Genomic DNA, 23,035 nt, shown 5'->3' with positions numbered 1-23,035 from the left:
GGATGCTCTAGAGCACAGAAAAGACTTTATTAAAAGAATCGCGTATCTAAAGAAATTAATAAGATATAATTATATTTGTGTACTGCAACAGGGCTGTGTAGGGCTGTTTCACCTCTCTCTTCATGTGACTCTATTCAAAAGCCATTTAGCAAAGAGGGGATGAGAAGAGTGACAAACTAGTATACAGTACAGTACTTTAGACCTTTTTTTTCTGAACCGGGGAAAATTTGATCATGTTTCTCTATAACAATAATAAAAAACATTGCCACACCCGGACTGTTAAACCAACGCATTAGCACGTCAAAGCCCATTGAGGAGCCAGGCGCAATAACTGTTTTGTCCCTTGATTTACTGATCTGCATTAATTACAGAAATCGAGTTCCTGCTCTTTGCAGACGACCTGGTCCTGTTGTCGCCCACAGAACAGAGGCTGTGGCAGAACCTGGCACTGCTGGAGCAGCACTGTCAGACCTGAGCACTGACAGTCAATCTGGACAAGACCAGAGTTATGGTTTTCCAGAAAAAAAGCCAGACGTCCATTAGTCTTCCTGAAATCGTCGGATTATGAACGAATAAAAGCATCTTATTAAAAACACGTTTGCGTTTGTTTGGGAGCTATATTATATATTTTTCATATGTAAGATATAATGATGTGTTCCCGCTTACACATCGCACGACTTTAAAAGCTAGAAAAACAAGTTTCGATTCACATTATCTGGTGAGCCTTGTTTTGTCAAAGGACAGCACAAAAAAATGACAGACATTGTGTGGTACAGAACGGAGCTCAGTCAATTCAAACAAGTTCAGTTTAAAAAAAACTGCAACGGACATAAAAACTCCCTTGCTTTTAACAGAGCGTTTCATAATTGCCAACTACGAAATTTATTTAAACTGCGACACTTAACATTCAACCTGAGCTCGAAATATCACAAGGATCCTCTAGAGCAGTGGTTCTCAAACTTTTTGGACCAAGTACCACCCCTAATCCAACCAAAGCATCCAAGTACCACCTACAAGTCATCATCTCATAGGAACCCCAGAAATTCTCAATGACCAACATGAGCGCACGTGCACACACACTCACACATACATATAATAAATATTATAATAATAAACTTTATTTGATATAGCGCCTTTAAAGGTGGCTTCACAAAGTGTTTTACAGAAAAAAAAACATTCACAACAACTAATAAAGCACCATTTCAGTGAGAGAGGTGAGCCTATTTAGTTGAGCAAAGCAGATGTGAATTAATTTTTCGAGCCTTGATACAATTCACAACAGAGTTTAACAGATATTAAATCGTCAGGCATTTTCTTGACGGCAAAGGTCTCGCGGTGGATGTTGTAATGCGTACATTAATTTCTGGAGCAACCTCTCTAATTCGTGCAACTACACCGTTATGTCGGCTTGTCATTGCTCTAGCACCGTCTGTACAAACTCAGACGCACTTTATCCAGTCGAGGCCATTCTCTTCGATAAATTCATTCAGAAGCTGAAATATGTGCTCTCCTGTAGTTCCTGTTGGTAGCGGTTTACAGAACAGAAAGTCTTCATGGGACATGCCCTCAAACTCGTATCTAACGTAAACGAGCAAATTGGCCAAATCGACTACAGACTCATCTAATTGTAGTGAAAAACATCTGCTCATCTTAATGCGCTATATCAGTGTACTTTTGATATAATCCTTCATTTCAATAATTCTATGAATGACTGTGTCTTTCAGTGGGAGGGGGGCAGCAGGTCGAGCTGTTTAGCAGCTTTTTCTCTACACATAATACGTGTCAGCTCTTTTGCCAATGGTAAATAAGGTTCTTCAAAAATAGTGTAGCTTACCTGCTTTAGCAATACGCAAGCTTGTATTTTTCCGCGTTTCCGTTTTTATTTCCGTATTTATTTAAAGTTTTAATTTCATGCGCATGGGAGCGAAACACAGAGACGCTCTGTGTATTTTTCTCAATTTAGAACAGTTCTTAAATATTTTTCTGTTATCACGCTTTCCTGTGCTCACAAGATTACCTGCGTTCGTAGCACGTATTTCTATGCATTCCTGGGTTTAGAACGTTGGCATAGTATCAAAATCACGCACATTCTCCTTTCTCCTTATTTGCTGGAGATACAGTAGCTTTTTTTAAATACAATTGGTCACTTGCATCCGTAGCACGCATTCCTATAGAGTGGTATAGAATTACAGAGTATCTCTTGTGTCCACTGAAGTATTAGCGCGCACTGTATCGTAGTACGTAGGCTGCGTATTCGACACGTATTAAAATACAAAATATGAAAACCCGTCCCGATTTTGCAGCGCACACGACACAGTTCCAGGGTCATTTGGCGTACCACTTGGCGGCACGCCACGTACCACTGCCGGTACGCGTACCACAGTTTGAGAACCACTGCTCTAGAGCACAGCAAAGACTGTATTAAAAGTATACTAGTGACAAACTAGTATACTTTAGATATTTTTTTCTGAACCGGGGAAAATCTGATCATGTTTCTCTATAACAATAATAAAAACATTATTTTACATATCACCTTTATGTGATATCACCTTAAGGACAGCACATACAAGGGTTAATTGCACAATGGACCGCCCAAAGAAATTTAAAATAGTCTTCTTTAGGTGTGAGGGTAGGAGTGGGTCGCAGCAGGAATAATCGGCAAATTAGGAAAACAAAGAACAGGACAGGCGAGACGTTTATCCAGAGAGAGAGTGATCAGAAAAAGGAACTGCTGTTACACCCAGGTTTTAAGCTCTCTCTCTGCTGAATGAATAAAAGCATTTTATTAAAAACGCGTTTGCGTTTGTCTGGGTATTTACTTTGTAATCTGTGGTTTATATCTACTGTATTGTTTTGAGATGCCACTTTTAAAGGTGATATGTAAAATAAAGTTTTTTATTATTGTTATAGAGAAACATGATCAGATTTTCCCTGGTTCAGAAAAAAGAAGATTAAAATCTGTAATCTTTCCACTTGTATGTCATCGGAAAATACAAGAAGTTTCTGCTTTGTGTAAGGATGGTATCAAAAAGTAATCTAAGTGGTGAGAAAGCTGTGCTCCTTTAAGCGCTGTACAGGATAAAAACAAAAGCAATAGTGTTAAGCTGGGCAAACGATTTTGCAGTGCAACAGCAGCTTAACACAGACAACACAGCCACAGTGTAATTAATTATATAATAATAGTACAATACATACAATACAATACAAGAGTTACTCACAGTCCGGACACACAAAGAACAAACTAGAACAGAACAGTACACAGAAAAATCGTATCACACATATGAATAAAAATATAGATGTAAATATAGATATAGATATAAATATAGATATAAATGTATTGCACAGGTCCCTGGCATATATTGCAAAAAAGTGGTTGTAAATGGGAAAAAGAAAAAGAAAAAGAAAGAGAACAGATGTAGCAGTAGATGTGTATATGCGTTTAGTCCAGAAACAGGTCACTGTCGATGTTGCCTCTGTCAAGACGCAAGGTGGATGCGTTGTACAGTCTTATGGCAGACGGCAAGAATGACCTCCTGTAGCGCTCCCTGTGGCACCGTGGATGAATCAGTCTATTGCTGAACGTGCTCTTCATTCCTGCAAGCCTGTCATAGAGGGGATGGGAGAAGTTGTCCATGATGGCCTCTAGTTTGGACATCATTCTCCTCTCAGCCACTACCTCCAAGGGGTCCAGGTCAGACCCAATGACAGAGCTTGCTCTCCTGATGAGCTTGTTCAGCCTTTTGGAATCTACTGCTCTAATCCCAGAGCCCCAGCACACCACTGCGTAGAAAATGGCACTCGCTACCACCGACTGATAAAACATGTGTAGCATCTTACTGCACACATTGAAGGACCTGAGCCTCCTCAAGAAGTAAAGTCGGCTCTGTCCCTTCTTATAGATGGCCTCGATGTTCTTAGACCATTCCAGTCTATCGTCGATGTGCACTCCCAGTTACTTGTACGAGTCCACCATCTCCACGCCACTCCCATGGATGTAGACAGGAGTAGGTTTGACCTTTTTCCTCCTGAAATCTACCACCAGTTCCTTTGTCTTTGTAACATTCAGTTCCAAGTGGTTCACCCCACACCACTCCACAAAGCTGCTGACCAGTCCTCTGTACTCCTCCTCCTGCTCACCCTTGATACATCCCACAATTGCAGAGTCATCTGAGAACTTCTGCAGGTGGCATGACTTTGACTTGTACTTAAAGTCCGAAGTATAGAGGGTGAAGAGGAATGGAGAAAGAACTGTCCCTTGAGGTGCCCCTATGTTACTCACTACCTGTTCAGACACACAGTTCTGAAGTCTCACAGACTGTGGTCTGCCCGTCAGGTAGTCAGTGATCCACGAGGTCGTGGAGGCATCGACTTGCATCTCCTCCAGCTTCCTCCTTAGAAGTAAGGGCTGGATGGTATTGAAGGCACTGGAGAAATCGAAAAACATGATCCTTACAGTGTTGCCAGCCCTGTCCAGGTGTGAGTAGGCCCTTTGCAGCATGTAGATGATCGCATCCTCCACACCAACACTGGGCTGGTAGGCAAACTGTAGGGTGTCCAGTGATGAGCTGACCAGGGGTCTCAGGATGGATAAGACCAGCCTCTCCAGTGTCTTCATGACGTGAGAAGTCAGTGCAACTGGTCTGTAGTCGTTGAAGACAGAGGGGCACCCTTTCTTTGGTACCGGGACCAGGCATGATGTCTTCCAGAGCACCGGGACTCTCTCAGGTTGAACAGTCGCTGGAGCACTCCGCTCAGCTGATCAGCACAGGCCCTCAGAACTCTGGGACAGATGTTATCTGGTCCTGTGGCCTTACCCTCGTGCAGCCTCTTCAGCTCCTTCTTCACCTGGTCAGCTGTGATGGTCAGCCTGGGGGATGGTGCTCAATGGCGGAGGTGTTGGAGAGTGGCAGCTGTGGGGGATGGGTGGGTGAGTAGCTGTCGGGGGTTGTAGCTGTAGGCGGCCATGTTTGTGGGGGGATGGAGGAGGTGTTGGGCAGTCGCAGCTGTGAAGGGTTAGGGAGCGTGTGGCTGTGGGGGGATGGGTGTTGAGCCACAGAAGACCCAGAATCAAACCTGTTAAAGAACTGGTTCAACTCGTTGGCCATCTCCAGGTTCCCCTCTGTTGCACCCCCAGCCTTTTTGAAGCCAGAGATCTCTCTCATGCAGCTCCATACATCCCTCACCCTATTCCTTTGCAGCTTGTCCTCTACCTTCCTCCTGTAGGCGTCCTTGCTCTCTCTTAACTTCTGCTTTAGCTCCCTCTGTACACGCTTGACCTCTTCCTTATCTCCCCTCCTAAAGGCTCTCTTCTTGTCATTCAGAAGAGCCTTCAGGGCGCTGGTGATCCAGGGTTTGTTCTTGGAAAAGCAGTGTACGTCTTTGGTGGGGATGGTGTTGTCTACGCAGAAGTTAATGTAGTCAGTGACACAGTCCACCATGCTGTCTATGTCGTCCCCATGTGGTTCGCACAGCACATCCCAGTCGGTGGCCTCCAAAGCACCACGTAGATCCTCCATAGCCTCCTGAGACCATCTCCTCACAGTCCTCATGGTCACAGGTTGGCGCTGGACAATAGGCGTGTATAGTGGTGTAAGCAAGACAAGGCTGTGATCTGATCTGCCAAGGGGGGGAAGAGCTGTGGAACTATATGCATCCTTAGCATTGGCATATAATAAGTCCAGTGTTTTGTTTTCTCTGGTCGGGCGCTTAACAAACTGGTGGAAAGTAGGCAGAGTGGTGGAAATAGATATGTGGTTAAAGTCCCCTGAAATAGCTATAAAAGCGCTAGGGTGCTTTGTTTGTAGCCTGGCTGTGACTGTGTTTATGATGTCACACGCTACCTCTGCTTTTGGCGGTGGAATGTAAACAACGACAAAGATGGCGCATGTAAACTCCCGCGGCAGATAGTAAGAACGCAGTCCTATGGCTACCAGTTCGATGTCCGGGTTACAGACTCGCTCCTTAACATGAGTATGTCCAGGATTACACCATCTGTTGTTGACATGCACCGCGAGCCCCCCTCCTTTCCTCTTACAGCTCTCGGTGTTTCTGTCCGCCCGCACCGTCTGAAAGCCGCCGATGGTAACGTTCGAGTCCGGAATAAGTTCCTGCAGCCACGTCTCGGTGAAACACATGATACTGCATTCACGATACTCCCTCTGGCTCCTCACCAATGCTCCCAGTTCGTCCATCTTGTTCGCTAAGGACCTCACATTTCCCATGATGATCGAAGGAAGGTAGGGTTTAAATCTCCTTCTCTTCGCCTTTCGCGTCGCACCAGCCCTACAGCCTCGGCTTCACCTCCTCAGCTCCTCCGGCACCAATGGCTTCTAAATATAAAGAAAAAGCATTTTCAGAGAGCAATAACGCTGTGTTTATGTAGAAAAAGCGATTAGGTTTATGAGCAATCTAATTACTTATTTGTTTAGAATGCTATATAAAATAAAGTTTATTATTAATTTGCTGGACAGAGCGGTGAACATTATTATGGATAAGACAAAGATAACGATCCTGATCAGTTTAGAAATCTGTGTACGCTGTAAGGTTTTTACTTCTTAAACTTTTAAAATACACATTTCGAATAGAAAGAAATCATCTTCCTGGTAAAGTATGTACAGTATAGCAAACCAGCATGTCTTTTTTCTCCAATCAGAGGGGTTAGACGCTGGGGTTAGATCCCCGGCGGAACATATTCCATAAGATTCAGCGCTTTTATATATCGCCTTTAAAGGTGGCTTCTCAAAACGCTTTACAGGATAAAAACAACAATAACAGCAACATCAACAATATTGTATTTCATTGCACTTTGAAAGCCAAGTAATAACTTAACTATTACAAAGTAAGATTACAAAGTAAATACCCAGACAAACGCAAACGCGTTTTTAATAAAATGCTTTTATTTATTCAGCAGAGAGAGAGCGTAAAACCTGGGCGTAACAGCTGTTCCTTTTTCTGATCACTCGCTCTCTGGATAAACGTCTCGCCTGTCCTGTTCTTTGTTTTCCTAATTTGCCGATTATGCCTGCGGCGATCCACTCCTATCCTCACACCTAAAGAAGACTATTTTAAATTTCTTTGCGCGGTCCATTGTGCAATTAACCCTTGTATATGCTGTCCTTAAGGTGATATCACATAAAGGTGATATGTAAAATATTTTTTTTTATTGTTATAGAGAAACATGATCAGATTTTCCCTGGTTCAGAAAAAAATATCTAAAGTATACTAGTTTGTCACTAGTATACTTTTAATACAGTCTTTGCTGTGCTCTAGAGGATCCTTGTGATATTTCGAGCTCTGTTTGAATGATAAGTGTCGCAGTTTAAATAATTTTCGTAGTTAGAAATTATGGAACGCTCTGTTAAAAGCAAGGGAGTTTTTATGTCCGTTGCAGTCTTTTTGCAACATGAATATAATTATATCATTAATAATTTCTTTAGATACGCGATTCCATATTATATTCCCCTTTAATCAAATTCTAAAAGTATGCTTGTTGACTCCGGTATCACGTTAGTTAAAGACTTCGATGCTTAAAATGTTTAGGGAGAAATGGAATACTGGTGTGTACCGAGACCAGCCATATACTGTATGTTTAAGTTCCAAAATTAATATCGTTTATGGCCTTCACACGTGTTGTAGTATGCTCCTATTCTTTTTATGCTCAGGTACTAAGATTTCCCTTCAGTGGTAAAATTCCATATAAATATTCAATACTACAATGGGCACAGTAAAGACGTTTACTGTAAATATTTCTACGACAGACCAACGGACCACGAGTGCCCCTGTCGGTCAACCAATCACGTACCGCTGTAACGCGCGTCATCATGCGTCACAATGCGCGACGCCGTAGCCAACTTACCTTTGAGGTGGATACTATTGCTTTATTCTTTTTTTCTGCTTTAAAAAAATACAAAATTAAATTTGCAAAGACATTGTGGTTAGCTAACAAAAGTTCTCATTCCTGCATTAGTTCAGGTGGGTAGCTGCATAAGCATGTGTAGGCTGCAAAGGAACAAGAAATAGGTTTATTCCATGCTGAAAAGAGAAGAAAGAAAGATGTTTCAGCCTTGGAGCCTTCTTCAGGTGTGAGAAAGATGGTCAGAAAGCAAAGGTAATGTGGCAGGAGAACAAAAGCTGGGAGAGAGGAGGAGCGAGAGGAGGGAGCAGGGGACAGAAAGAGAGGCCAATCAGGAGGTGTGGAGTCAGGATGGGTGAAGAGAGATGTGAAATGAAACCTACAATGAATAGAGAGAATTTAGAAGAAAAGTAATCTGTCGTTAAGAGAAGGGGGAAGGTGTGATCCTAGCTGCAGGATAATTTTGGTTTCTGTAGTCTTTCTGATGTATGAGTTCAGAAAACCATCTTTGAGAACAATTAGAGTGGTCATGACCGTCAGAGGTGAAATGAGAAACAATGGGCTTGGAGAGATCTTTAATCTTCACAGTCCAAACATGTTCTCTGAAGTGGTCTCCAAGTCTCCATCCTGTTACCCCAATGTAGATGGCTGGGCATTTACTGCAAGAGATACAGTAAATAAGGTTGCTGGAGGTACAAGACCCCATTTGGGTGATCCGGAATTGTCCTGAGGGGCCTTGAACGAGTGTGGTGTTAGATGTGTACTTGCAGGTGATACAGCGAGCTCTGTTGCAAGGGAAAGTGCATATTTTGCATATTCTTTAACAGTGCATATTCCTGCAGACTGTTAAAGTAATTTTCAATTAAGTAATTTAAATTTAATATTAGATGTACTGTAAAGATTAAATTACTATCTAAATTAATCTACAATCATGTGATTTTACTTATATCCAACTAAATAACTAAATTAGGGAACTAGGAGTGAGGAGTTTCTAGTTCTGAGGCTCTGGTGACTCCCTCTCCCTACATACTCCATTGGTCATGGTCATTCTTTCATTTATACATACATTCACACATATGCAAGCTGTTGATCAGAACTCAAAGTGTTAAAAATCCCTACATGCAAGGCAATCAAACACCACTTTTCTTCCTTCTATTTCTGCTGCTCTCCTTGCCTCAGGCCTGGCAGGTTCCTTTTAGTGTAACTGATGACCTGAGAAATCAATCTCACTCCTTTGTGTTCTCTATGACCTAGAATGAGATTTCAAGGGTAGGGTATACACCCTTCAGCCCTGTGAACCAAGACATGTGCATAAGGAGATGTCTCAGATGAGACAAGGCAAAAGGTAGTGAAAAAAGCGAAATAATGTAAACTCTGTTATGCTAATTAAAATTTATATTTAACAAGAGTCTAAAAGTGTCTTTTAAAAACTGGTTCAAAATCTCAAGAAAATGAACCATGTTCTTTGAAGACTACGTACAACTATACAACTGAATTTAAACACAGTTTTGTTCCAATTCCAAAATTCCATTTCAGGTAATCTTAATAGACAAATGAAATCATATACTTCTTTATGGGAATACATTTTAATGTTGTACTTTGATTCTTTAATGTTTCATCTTGGCAATATATAGTCACACCCTTGCTTAATAAATTATAAATATGCTAAATTTAGTAAATTCCAAATTTTAAAATTACGTATTTAAAAATTGATTATAAATTGAGGGACATACAAAAGGTAAAATATAATAATTCTCTATGCTACTATTTGCTTCTGTAGGTATGTGGATAGATAATAGAACTTTGTGCTTGAATACTGATAAAAAGACAAATTGAGTGATCACTTCAGTAATTCTGAAGTTCAAAAATAGACAAATTCATCATTTTAGGCTCAGGCAAATTACTTTTGTGCCTTGTGTTTCATTGGCTTCTAGATTCAGGTACTAATTTTATCTTTGTCATTGTGTTCACATACAATATAACTATCTGTGAGTGTCAGTCTCACATTTCTTGTATTTTGAATATCAATGTTAGCATCTATCTTGTTTTAAATTTTGTCTTTAAATATATGTTCTTTTACTATATATAGCAGCAGTAATTAGTATATTTATCGGTCAGTAGTCAACAAACACATTTTTGTTTCTCATAATTTCAGTATTTGGTCTAGCCTTAAAACATTTGCAATTTTCTGAATGTGGGTTTCCTTAGCAGCAATGTGCTAATGTTCATGTATTGAAAAAAATGTAACTTTGGGATATTTTTAGTTAAGCTAGAGAACATCTTTTCTTCAACTCCTTAACAAGTTGACACTTCAACATTAAAACCTAAATTCTCCGGAAACTTATGTCTCTCCATTCTTACAGATGGTTGTTAGATAAGCCATGCCATATACATTACCAATCATTCTGAAACAATGATAGCTCCATCAAGCACTGACAGAATTGTCATTCCATTTTGTACTGGAAGGGTTTGAACATTCATGCACAAGCAGTCTAGAGAACATATAACATATAACATATCATGTAAGCATTAAATAATCAATTTCTGGTAAATATGGACTTATTTTGTATAATATTTATCTCAGGCAATGGTACTAAACGCTGCTACTCATTATTACATAACAGTAATTTTGTTATGTTACATGACATACTTATTTTCAGTTTTTATTAATATTAATATTGTTACAATACATGTATCCAAGTGTTGGCCATCAGATCTATAATATTTATAGATCATGTTTTATTGCACTATTTAAGGCCTTACTAATGCAAATGATTGGTATCCGCTGAGGTGTTTGCCTAGCTGCAGGGGGGAGAAGAGGCAGGTAAACACAGATCACAGGGAAGATTTAGTTCTGAGTCATATTCTTTTCTGAGGATGCAGGGTCTATTTCTTTTATTTTTCCTAGAGAAATATTTAGGCATTGCATAGCCTTTCAGGTTGAAAGGCTAACACTCTGGGTTTCTGCATCTGTAGTACATCTGAATTGCATAGACTTGCATAAACGTGTTATGCTATAACTGGCGTATGCTGTGTGAAGGGACATTTAGTAACTTTCAGATAACATTCTGTAATGTTTTTAATCCTTCCTTGTTTAGCATCTTAATTCAATTCAACTTTATTGTCATTAAACTTACACAGGTGCATAGTATAATGAAAAGTGTTTCTCATTAGTCACTCAGGTGCAGTATATAAATAGGACAGAAGATAAGACAATAGACAGTAACACAATAGCAATAACAGTAACATGTAATAACATAACATAAATAACATGTAATCAAGTAATCAAAACTGTGCAAAATTCCACAAACAGAGAAAATATAACAGGACAAAAACAGTGCAAGGTAATTCTTGGAACAGTGCCAAAATAGTATGGTTAATTAATAAATATTAAATATTATTATGACTGGTACAGTTTTACTGGGCTATCGAGGGGACAGTACAATTTCGGCTTACATGTCTGTGTAGTGGTGTAGGAGTACAGTCATTGCGGGTACAGGAAGACATTAGGAGAGATCATAATATGGTGGGAGGGAGTGGGGGCGTCACCAACTTGACAGCTCTGGGGAAGAAGCTATTTTGGAGTCAGTTGTTTGCCACTGGAGTGACTGGAACCTTCTGCCAGATGGTAGGGGAACAAACAAGTTATGACTGGGGTGAGTGGGATCAGACATAATTTTGGTGGCTTTTTTCAGACTCCTGGTGTTGTATATTTCCTGAATGGATGGTAAGGGCAGTTTTGACCACCCGCTGTAGTGCCTTACGGTCGGATGCGGTGCAGTTGCTGTACCAGACTGTGATGCAGCTGGTCAGTATGCTCTCCACCGGACATCTGTAGAAGTTGGTGAGGATCAGTGGATGTAGGTGTATTTTCTTCAGCCTTCTCAGGAAGTACAGCCGCTGTTGTGCCTTCTTGATGAGACTGGAGGTGTTCAGTGTCGATGTAAGGTCCTTAGAGATGTGAACAACTAGGAATTTGAAGTTATTCACCTTCTCCACCGCAGACCCTTCTATGTAGATGGGGGAGTGAACTTTTCCTTGTCTTCAGAAGTCAACAATCAGCTCTTTGGTTTTGCTGATGTTGAGACATAGGTTGTTGGTTCGGCACCAGTCTGCAAGTTGTTTTATCTCCTCCCTGTAGGCAGTCTCATCATTGTCAGTGATCAGGCCCACGACTGTGGTATCGTCAGCATACTTGATGATGGTGTTTGTGCTGAACTTAGCAGTACTGTCGTGGGTGAACAGGGAGTAAAGCAGTGGGCTGAGCACACAGCTTTGAGGGGCACCGGTGTTAAGGGTGAGTGTGTTGGAGGTGAGGTTGCCAATCCTGACAGTCTGGGGTCTGCTGGTGAGGAAGTCTAGGATCCAGCTGCAGAGGGTTGTATCTAAACCTAGAGCCCTGAGTTTGGTAGAATGTTTTATGGGTATGATGGTGTTAAATGCTGAGCTAAAGTCAATGAACAGCATTCTTGTATAGGTTTTCTTTTTATCCAGGTGGGTTAGTGTGGTGTATAAAGCTATAGAGATTGCATCCTCTGTGGAGCGGTTTGTGCGAGAGGCAAACTGGAGAGGATCCAGTGTTTTTGGAATGCTGGCTTTAATGTGCGGAATAAGTAGTTTTTCAAAGCACTTCATTATGATGGGGGTGAGTGCAATAGGGCGGAAGTCATTTAGGCATGTGGGGGCTGATTTTTTCGGTACTGGCACGATGGTGGTCGTCTTGAAGCAGCTAGGTACAGTGGCCTGGGCCAAGGACATGTTGAAGATGTCGGTACAGACATCAGCTATCTGCCAGGCATATGTTCTGAGTACCAGGCCAGGGATACCATCAGGTCCAGCAGCTTTATGTGTGTTCACTCTACTTAGTGATTTCCACACATCTAGCTTGGATAGTGTGGGGGGTGGGGTGGTAGGGGAGTCAGTGGTCCAGGTGGTTGGTTCAGGGTTTTGAACTTCGAAGCATGCGTAGAAGGTGTTAAGCTTGTTTGGAAGAGAGGGGTCAGTAGCGCTTACAGGGCTTGTTTTGCTCTTGTAGCTTGTGATTGTATTTATGTCTTGCCACATGCGTTGTGGGTTAGTGTTGGTGTTGTAGTGGTGTTCTATCTGGGATTTGTACTGTTTCTTGGCAGATTTTATGCCAGCTCTTAATTTTTTCCTAGCCCCTCTCAGTTCTTCCTCATTACCAGATTTGAAGGCTGCATCACGGGTTTTGAGCAGGGAGCGGATCTCAGTGTTCATCCAAGGTTTTTGATTCGGCAGTTTGCGTATCTTTTTAACGCTCACCACATCATCAGCACATTTGCTGATGTAGCTAGTGACTGCTGATGCATACATATCAATATAGGTGTGGGATCCATGGGAGGCTGCATCTTTGAACACACTCCAGTCTGTGTACTCAAAACAGTCCTGAAGCATTGATTCTGCCTCTTTGGTCCATGTTCTTACAGTTATAACTGGAGCATTGGTGCGTTTGAGAAGTCGTCTGTAGGCTGGGAGTAGGAACAGGGAGATGTGGTCAGATTGTCCAAGAGGGGGATGAGGTACTGCTTTGTAAGCACCATCAGGGTGTGCTGATTCTTGTTTACTAATAGCTTTTGATAGAGTTTTGACTGCTTCCTTAGCATTAGCTTTAGGAGGTATGTATACAGCGGTAATAATGACCGCTGTTAATATTAATATTAATATAAATGTTTTAAAGAGGAGCGAATGAAAAGTTTCATTAAGAATAAAATGCTTATTTTATTTGAAGTTACTGGTGTTCATGATTGGTTTATTTAAGAGACATTTGCATTAAGTTAAAATTCTAATACCGTACTTCTCCTTCCATACACATAAGCATCCTGGCTGTACAGTACTGCTGTACACAGCATTGCGCACATCTTTTCTAGTCTCCTTTGAATACTAATTTCACCTTTGCAATATTTTCTTCCTGGCTCATACAGTACTAATAAGTGTGGGGAATGTGGCAGCACTTACTGTATTGTTAATAGGTATTTAAGATTTTCTGTCACTGGAAACAAAACTGCAAACCTTTGTCTACAAATGCATACATTTATTTTTGTTTAAACTGCATAGGAACTCCAGTGAATTAGAAATATTGTTATTAATGTATTCAAAAGATAGTCAATGTTTGATTGTCATTTAAATTAGATTGTTATGTGTCAGTAAAATACTGTTTGGTTTGTAAAACATCTTTCAGTATTTAAGGGAGAAAAAAGAAAACCAAAACAACTTTTTTTTCTTCTTTTAATCTTGATTGTTAATATTAATTTATCATTTGTTGTTGTTCTCAGTCATTTATTTCACTCATTTTCCTAGGAAGCACTTACATTTTCATACAGCACGCAGCCTGAAGTGGTCTCATAAAATAATTGGAAAAAACTTTGAATTAAACTGCTAAATGCCTGATTTAAGCTGATGGATCATGTAAATGGACTATGGCTTACAGCCACCATTATTCATTTAGTCACACAATGCCATAAATCTTCTGAAACAAAATCATAGTCCAACTCAAACTGCAAGAAACTAAGTTTTGTTATTTATGGTGAAAGTTTTAAGTAAACAAACAATTCAGGTCAATGGTATGATAGTACAGCGTTATGCAGTCCTGGAGGACTGGTGTGTCTGCAAGTTTTATGTGTCTTTTATATCACATTTCTGGTAAACCCTAGTTCCAGTGAGAGTAGCTCAGCATGACAGGAAATATTTTTACAGCTACCCAGAACATCCAGCAATACAATCTGGCAGGAATTTATTGTGGGCAAAGAAAGTTGTCGGGATTGTCAAATACTGGCTCTCTAAATCAGAAGAGACGAGGTAGGCAAATACCTACAGTGATGTAGACTGGAAAGCTGGAGCAGCAGGAGCACCCAGGAAGCAAGTCATCCAAATTGACATCTGGCATGTTGAAAGTACTTTCTTACAACAAATGAACATAATAATAATAATAATAATAATGATAATAATAATAATAATTCCTTCAACTTATATAAAGCTTTTCTGGACACTACACTCAAAGAGTTTAACTTGTATTTGGTTTAAAACAATAAAATACACCCATACACAAACTGACACTGAATTTGACAGCACAGTTTCTGCAGGAGTTCCACAGAGGTCCACAAAGGGTCCTAGTTGGCATTTTCTCTCAAAATAAACTTAAAAATGAAATCTTAAGGTTTCAAAAAACAAATCTAAATGTATTTGTTATACATTCTTTTACAACACTTCTCTGCCTTGTTTATGAATATGTATTGTTTATTGATGTTTTTAAGCACATTTGTGAGAGAGATGTGTCATCTTAATTATTTTTTTCTCTACTTATTTTGTGATACCATTATGTTTCAAACAGTGCTGCAAATAAAGGACTTTATTTGTATGCTTCAAAATGATCTCTCTGGATGGCAGTGTTTTAAAGAAAACCTCAAAGAAACTATTCATTGACAAGGACATTTTTTAACTTGGTCTGCCCAGGCTGAATGTTGCTGTCTGAAAGTCTGAAATATAGTATGCTATATTAGAAAAGACTGCAGCCCAAGAGAGAGACCTGCATGGCACGAATCCTTTTAGAATTGCACTTTAAGATACTTAATACTTTTGTGGGTCCAATACCAATAATCCCAGTAGTTAATAATCTTTCAATTTTATGGAGATAGGGCAAGGGCCGATCAAGAATCATGATTATAATTCTTACTACAAAAGAACTATGACATTTAAGTTACCATGGATGGATATACATAACATATACATTCACAAAAATGCTGTCCATTTATGAAGCTGATTCTAGAATTCCTCTTCAGTGTCCAGAAAATCATTCGCTACAACACAGGATGGTGGAAGAATGAAATGCACATTCCATTAACTGATTTACAGTGAAAGAAAACAACTGTGTGCAGCACTCTTGCAAAAAGTACATTATTTGCTTCTGGCTACAATTATAATTAGCTGAAAGCTGAATGCTACATTAAAAGTAAATTAAAACCATTGAAATACACAAGTGTAGGCTTTTAAGCCAACCCAATCCACTGTTGAAATTTCAGTTTAATTTTTAGACCAGTCATTTTCAGCATTTCTGTCCAAACTAACATGCTAAATTAAGGGTGACATCTGTAATCAAGACATATGTACACTGTTTTTGTCTGAAGGACAAGCTTTAGTGTAGCAGTAGTGTAATGCCAATTTTTTGCAACATTCAGTTTTATTTGTATAGCGCTTTTTACAATGGACATTGTTACAAGGCAGCTTTACAGATTTCCTAAACCCCCAGTGAGCAAGCCTGAGGTGACAGTGGCAAGGAAAATCTGCCTTAGACTAAAGTAGGAAGAATACTTGAGAGGAACCAAGGCTCGATAGGGGGACCCTATCCTCCTCTGGCTGGCACCAGGTTGAATTATAATGAACACGTATGAGACTCGTCTATATTCTATTACATGGTTTGGAAAAGCACAATCATGTATGATAATGTCCCGAGTGTTCAATTGGTTTCCTTCAGTTGAGATTTCTCTGCGAAGGCCTTTGTAGAGGATCGGTTGTTGATTTTACGACCGGTAAAAGGAGCTGGATTCTGGATCTCGGCTTCCAAACAGTCCATCTCAGAATGGATGGATAGAAAAGAGATAACAAAGTATTAATGAATGACAATGAAAACAGAAATTTGTAATTTGCATAGGTTTTCCTAAATATTTATCTGAAAGCTTGACTTAGCAAATATGGTTTTAGCCTAGATTTGAACCTAGATATGAGCCTAGATTGAGAGTGTGTCTGAATCCCACACATATGTGGGGTGGCTATTCCATAATTGGGGCTCTATAAAAAAAGAAACATGATTTAAACTGATCTGCTTCTGACTCCTGCAATAATTTTAACAATAGTTTTCTTTTGGTAGCGGCGTTGTCAAACCTCTCTTTTAGACATACAGTATGGCACCAATCTTGGGACCAACAAGTAGAATGAGAAATTCTGCAAAGATATTGTAAATGCCAGATATCTTTCCATTCTAAGTCTTGTAGCGGTGAGGCTTATTAATAAGGCAGAATTAAGTGTTTCTGAGCTTTCCCAAATTAGGCCTAATTTCTCTGTTCATCTCTGTGGTGCAGCCACAGAGAAAGAATTCATGCAAGCTGATTTAAGATGTTTTCTTGTGATAAGAACCAGCTCCCAAAGGGGGATGCACTTAGCTAAGCCTGGCTATCATGATCAATGGTCACCCACTGGCGCCTATCTGTCTAGGGAGTGCCAGTTGGACATCTGGACTGCATTCCTAAGTGTCAGGAGTAAGTGACTCATATCTCACCTTGATCAACCAATCAGGGACTGGTAGGGCCGAGTAACCCACGTGGGACTCTGATGCCCATGGAACTTTCAGCCAATCAATGAGCTGAAGTTCCTCCAGGTAAAAACAGGCAACACAGAGATTGAGATTCAGATTCAGATTCAACAAGATTCAGAAGGGATTCTGGAGAGGATTCTGTGGACTGTTCTAAAGGGAATTCAAAGGAGAATTCCAGGGCAGGACGGCCCAGGAGCAGAAGGCTCCCAAGGGCAGGACATCCTCGCAGCGCGCCTCCTGACCATCCTGAGACTCAGCCCGGACAACCACGGAACGGCCAGTGTGTCCGAGTGCCAGAACTTTCCTTTGTTCTAAGAGTCTAGAGTGGAGGTTGCCAGAGAGTAACCAGCAGCAGGCCTCGTGAACAGGTCGGAACTGTGGACAGCTGAATCACTATTCAGAACTAGCTCTTCATTAGGAACAAACCGGTCCTCTTCCTGACTTGCTGGGACCCACAGTCATCTTTTCTCCTGTGCACAAACTTTGCTAGTTAAAGCCAACACTAACTAGCTGGTCAGTGAGCATCAGCAGCGCACCATCGCGAGCCGCACAGCACAGCCTGGCACCGAGCCAGAGAGCGCGGATTGGACAGCAACAGCCTGCAACTGTTTCTTTGTGCCCGCAGGAGATCTGAATCCCCAAAGATTGGATGAGTATTCAACTTCAATGCATTACAGCTCAAGAATTCAATTGTTATCCCAACCAGTTGATATCAATTTAATTCCTAAGAGTTATGTACTTGTTTGAGTATCTAATGTAGAAGTTGTAACCAAGTTCACTTTACGAAACGGTCTTAATGAATGATATACTGAACGTATGTCCTCTTGATATGTGTAACTCTTTGTAACTGACCGAATATATCTTTTGTATTCTGATAACCCTCTCGATAAGATCTGTTAGGTTTATATGCATATTCTATGTATTAATAAATGTATCCTCGTGTATTAGTACCTGTGTGTGCGCGTTGTTTGAGTTATGTCGCATGGTTGGATTCTAAAGCCATCAAAAGAATCAACTTTGTGATTTACTGCTACAATTAATAATTGTCTCAGTAAATGCCCAAACCCTACAGAACTGGTGCCTTCAGAGAGCCACTACATTACATTTTGGCTATGGCAACGTTACATATTTGGCGTCCCTGAACGGCTATGAATCACTACAGTCTTCTGCCACACTTTATCCACTCTAAGCTCCATGAAGGGTATCTATGAATCCTCTTTAACATGCTGAAAGCATTAGGAGTTTAGGTCACGCCATATAAAGACTGACCAGAAACAGCAGAGTGGGGTTGATCAGTTTTAATGTGGCACTGGAAGACTACCCTTTCAAGGCATTATAAGGACACCCTCACAGGGGTGTATGAAAAGTTCTTTAATTAGGATTGGCAGAGCTTAGATACTTATACATAATTTAGCATAGTAACATATAATCAATTGGAGGGTCATGTTAAAGACATTCACTAGACTTGAGATGGTACTTGTGAGTAAAACTTGAATAAACTGCCCAAAACAGCAGGGTCCTTATCCAAGGCCACCCTATCTCCTCCATGACCTCTGTTCCTGCCCAGAGCATTTCAATTGCTTTATTTGCTTATCAACTGAGATATTGGCCTGCTGCTTCAGCCCTTCTTTCCTAGCACACATTGAGTATTCACAGTCTTGTCTCTCCCTCACAATCCTGTCTTTTGCTCTGAGCCTCACAAACCTTCAATACACTGCATATCACTAATTAAATTCCCATTGACATCCATAATTGGGCTTGTCTTAATTGGACATTAATTGGATTTTAATTAATTGGAGTTTCAGCACGGGGCTAGGTAAAGAGAAATATCTACTTATGCTTTTTATGGTTTGTGTTTTCTCTCCTAATTTCAAGTTGGCAGTTGTTCTTTTCCTTCTTTGGTTCAGCAGCAAATCCTGTACCCCCAAATGGAGACGAAGAAAGTTCAACAAGCTCCCGAGAAGCAGCCGCCTATGAAGTTATTCATCTTTTGACATGTAACAAGTTTGTTAGCTCTACAGTGACTTACAGGCAGTTTGGGGCAAACTGAGTGAGAGGTGAGTGGTACAGTATAAGACAAGAATTTCTGTTTGCTTCAGAGAACAGAGCTCTCTGTTCAAATAATATCTCCCTAGTGGCTTGGGTGCTGTATCTTTCAAGTCATAGTTAGAGTTTAAAAACCTAAACACCTAAAATCTAAGGATGTTTAACAATAAATATGGTGTAACTCCTACTAAATTTCTTAATTATCATCAATTGTTTTTGGTTTTATATAATGCTGTTTCATTTAATTTATCTGCCTATGCTTCCCGGTGATTAGGTGTAAGATTATTTTAGTTTGGTTTGAATGATGCAGTGTGTAAGAATTACAGATCAAAAGTGTTCATATAGAGCACTTACACCATATTGGTGCTAGCCAATTAGAAAGTACAGGTGAACCACATAATATCCCCCTTCACTAGTAAAGCTAACACTATTGGCTTTTAAGAAAAAACATTTGCCATACACTACATTGTTTAAGAAAATATCTTTCTCAAGTGCTGCCTTGACTACTGTGCTGCCTTATGTACAGTATATATATATTATTACATTTTATCAAATGCTAGCTATAGGTATACTATGTATCATCTAGGTATACTTACACAGGTTTGGTTGTGATCTATAGAACATAGTCCTTATTTTTTTGTCCTAAAAGGTGTTTAGAAAGAGTTGCTTTCTCATCTCTTGCAAGGTTTTGTAATGACAAGTAACAAAGTAACTTAAATTTACTAAAACAAAAACAACATACAGCAATTTTATGTTTTGGTTGACAAGTCATTTGTTTAAGTGATGTTTGGTATTTTTAGATCTATAATGTTAAGATGGTATTTATAGATAGATAATGTTAATAAGATTTCTAAATCTGCACATTTGCAAATGTTATGCATTAATTTGAATATATTATTTTCTTGGGGACAACTCAGGCCATTTTTCCTTTGTACCAGAGCCCAGATGTAGTGTACCCACTGGGACTTCATTTGAGTCTATGTAATTAAATACACTAGTTTCAAAATAGTTACATATGCAAATGAATGGAACAACGTTAGCCCACCTCCTCTAAGGAGATGTATTAAGAAGGTGATTTAGAAAAACATATGCTGCACAGAACTAAGTATGATTATTCAAATGTACTGGAGTCTCTTAACTTAAACTGATAAATACCACACAGAATTATAAGTCAATGATTTCTATCATGAAGATATACACATTTTGTTAATGTTGGTATAAGTTAAGAATGCACAATACATTATCTTGCCATTATGATAGTAGAAGTTGATCAACTTTATATATACGGTACATGAATGTGTAATATCTATGACTTTTTCATCATGCTAGAATGCAGAACTATTTTAATAAAAATTGTAATTTTGCTTCATATAATACGCAAGCAAGTAGCCATGGACAGCTAACTAGCTATTATTGGTGTTCATCAGGGTGACAGAGCTATACTTACTAGTAGAAAGGACTTATGCATTGTAGCAATATCACAGTTCATCACAGTAAAGTGCCACCATTTGATTTTTGAACATTTGACCCTACTTCCATAACCTATAATTTTTGTAGTATATAAATTCTTTGTAGCATTTTAAGTGAACTTATATCAGACATTCATTCAACGGTTTTGGCAAGCTCAGTAGTTCACAGGAAGACTACATAACCCGGACCTTAAACCCCAGTGTTTCCTCTGTGTAACCATTTCTCTTTTAGAACCGGAAATCTTGCCTACAGGACATTCTGGGTCATTCGTCTCTTATTTTACTTGTTTATTTCTGATTCCCTTCAGTCACTTAAAGCTCTATCAGACAACCATGTCTGAGGTTCTCCAATGTTAAAGTGGGGCTTTTGGTTATATTACATTAATGTCTTTCACAAAAAAACAAGTATAACTTTACTTGTTTCATTGTAGCTGTCTTGTCCTCAGCGGGGCTTATTCTTTAGGTCAGACTATTTGCTGCACAATAAAACTAATGCTTGGTGGTTTCATATAATTTATTTCTTCAGCAGATGCCATCTCTATGTTTTACTATGCTCAACTAAGCTCAACCTAAACCCTCCTCCATAACTGATTTATTTGTTACAATTCCACACATTTTAGAGGGACAGTGACTCTAATAGTTTCTAATAGTGTCACTTCAAGCAGTTAGATGGTCTTTGGGCTCTGTCTGGCCAGGGATCAGCAACCCCTAAATAACCATCCTTTCTTGTACACTCTTGGCTACTCTGGTGTATCTGAAATATGAGCATTATTATTATTATTATTATAATGGCAAGTTTATTTCTTGCTAGTTCTGAGTTTAGGTACAGACTAAATTCCCCCTCTGGAATGTTCCAAGTTGAAAAAGGAGCAAATTAGGATTTAGGACTTCCAAATAAGAGATCTATTGTAACTGAATTCACATGTACTGTAAATGTTCTTGAGATGTCCTCATATGGTTTAAGGTGAGGCTGCAGCACTCTTTATGATACTACCTTTCTATGGGTTGGATTTTATAATTTTAGCAAGATATCAGTAAAATCTTTTTTTTAAAGATATACAATATTAATATGAATATTAATTCGAAAGACTAGAAAGCATATCTATCCATAGAGATTTCTAAATATATGTATATGAATATAATGTAGGTAGGTAGGTCCCTTTCCAGGACATCAAGGCCCATGGGGAACGGAGGGCAAGGGCCACCCTTTCTCTTGACCATCCAACAATGGAGATGAAGGTAATGTGGTCAACAACACACTCCGGCCGGCCTATTACTCCTGGAAGGATTAAAGTGGACCTGGGAGCCGTCTGCAAGGAATTAGAGCAAGCTACCTGGGATTCAACCAGGTATCTTCCAGTCAGGAGCTAGATGCAGGTGTGAGTCTGATCTGTACCTGGATGGGAAACCTCCTGGGAAAAACTAAGATTGCTGCTGTTAGTGGGGCCAGCAAGGAGCGCTCACCATACAGTCTGCGTGGGTCCTAATGCCCCAGTATAGTGATGGGGCACTACACTGCAAAAAGGCACCATCCTTCAGATTAGACAAAACTGAGATCCTGACTGTATATGGTCATTAAAAATCCCAGGGCTTTCCTTGAAAAGAGTAGGGGTGTAACCCTGGCGTTCTGGCCAAATTTCCCATTGGCCTTCAATAATGGCCTCCTTATAATCCCCATCTATAAATTGGCTTCATCACTCTGTTCTCCTTCCCACTGATAGCTGATGTGTGGTGAGCGTTCTGGTGCATCGCATCATGTTGCACATTGGTGGTGGTGAAGAGGAGTCCCCATTACCTGTAAAGCACTAGTTTGAATAGAGTTGAGTGGAATATTATTATTGAATTAATTATATGCTGTATATATATTAAGTATCCTAATATAACAATATAATAATGTGATATATTTATTTATATTAGTAAGATTTAAATATATTTATATTTCTGGTTTCAACTGAAAGATTCATACTTCCATATTCCTATTACAGAACAGAATTCTATTTTTGTTTTGCTGTGGAGGATTGCTTTCTGTCTCTAGTTGTCTAGGCTGTTCCTCACATCTTGGATGTTTTTCAAGTACATGGAAAAGCTCTTTCCATTGTAGAGGTTTGATGGGTTTACTGAGACAATTATTAATTGTAGCAGTAATCATGAGGTTGTTCATTGGGGCTTTTAGAAAATCAATCGTCAGAACAACTAACAACGCACACACACGGGTTCAATACACGAGATACATTTATTAATATAAATTGTGCACCAAACATATATTAGTCTGTCTGGATACGAGCGGCAGACCTTACTGTGAGGGTTATCAATATACAAGGTATATAATCTCGAAGAGATGCA

Source organism: Lepisosteus platostomus, chromosome 14 (assembly GCF_059453375.1).
Source record: "Lepisosteus platostomus isolate fLepPlt1 chromosome 14, fLepPlt1.hap1, whole genome shotgun sequence".
Classification (NCBI taxonomy): Eukaryota; Metazoa; Chordata; class Actinopteri; order Semionotiformes; family Lepisosteidae; genus Lepisosteus; species Lepisosteus platostomus.
This window is presented reverse-complemented; position numbering follows the sequence as displayed.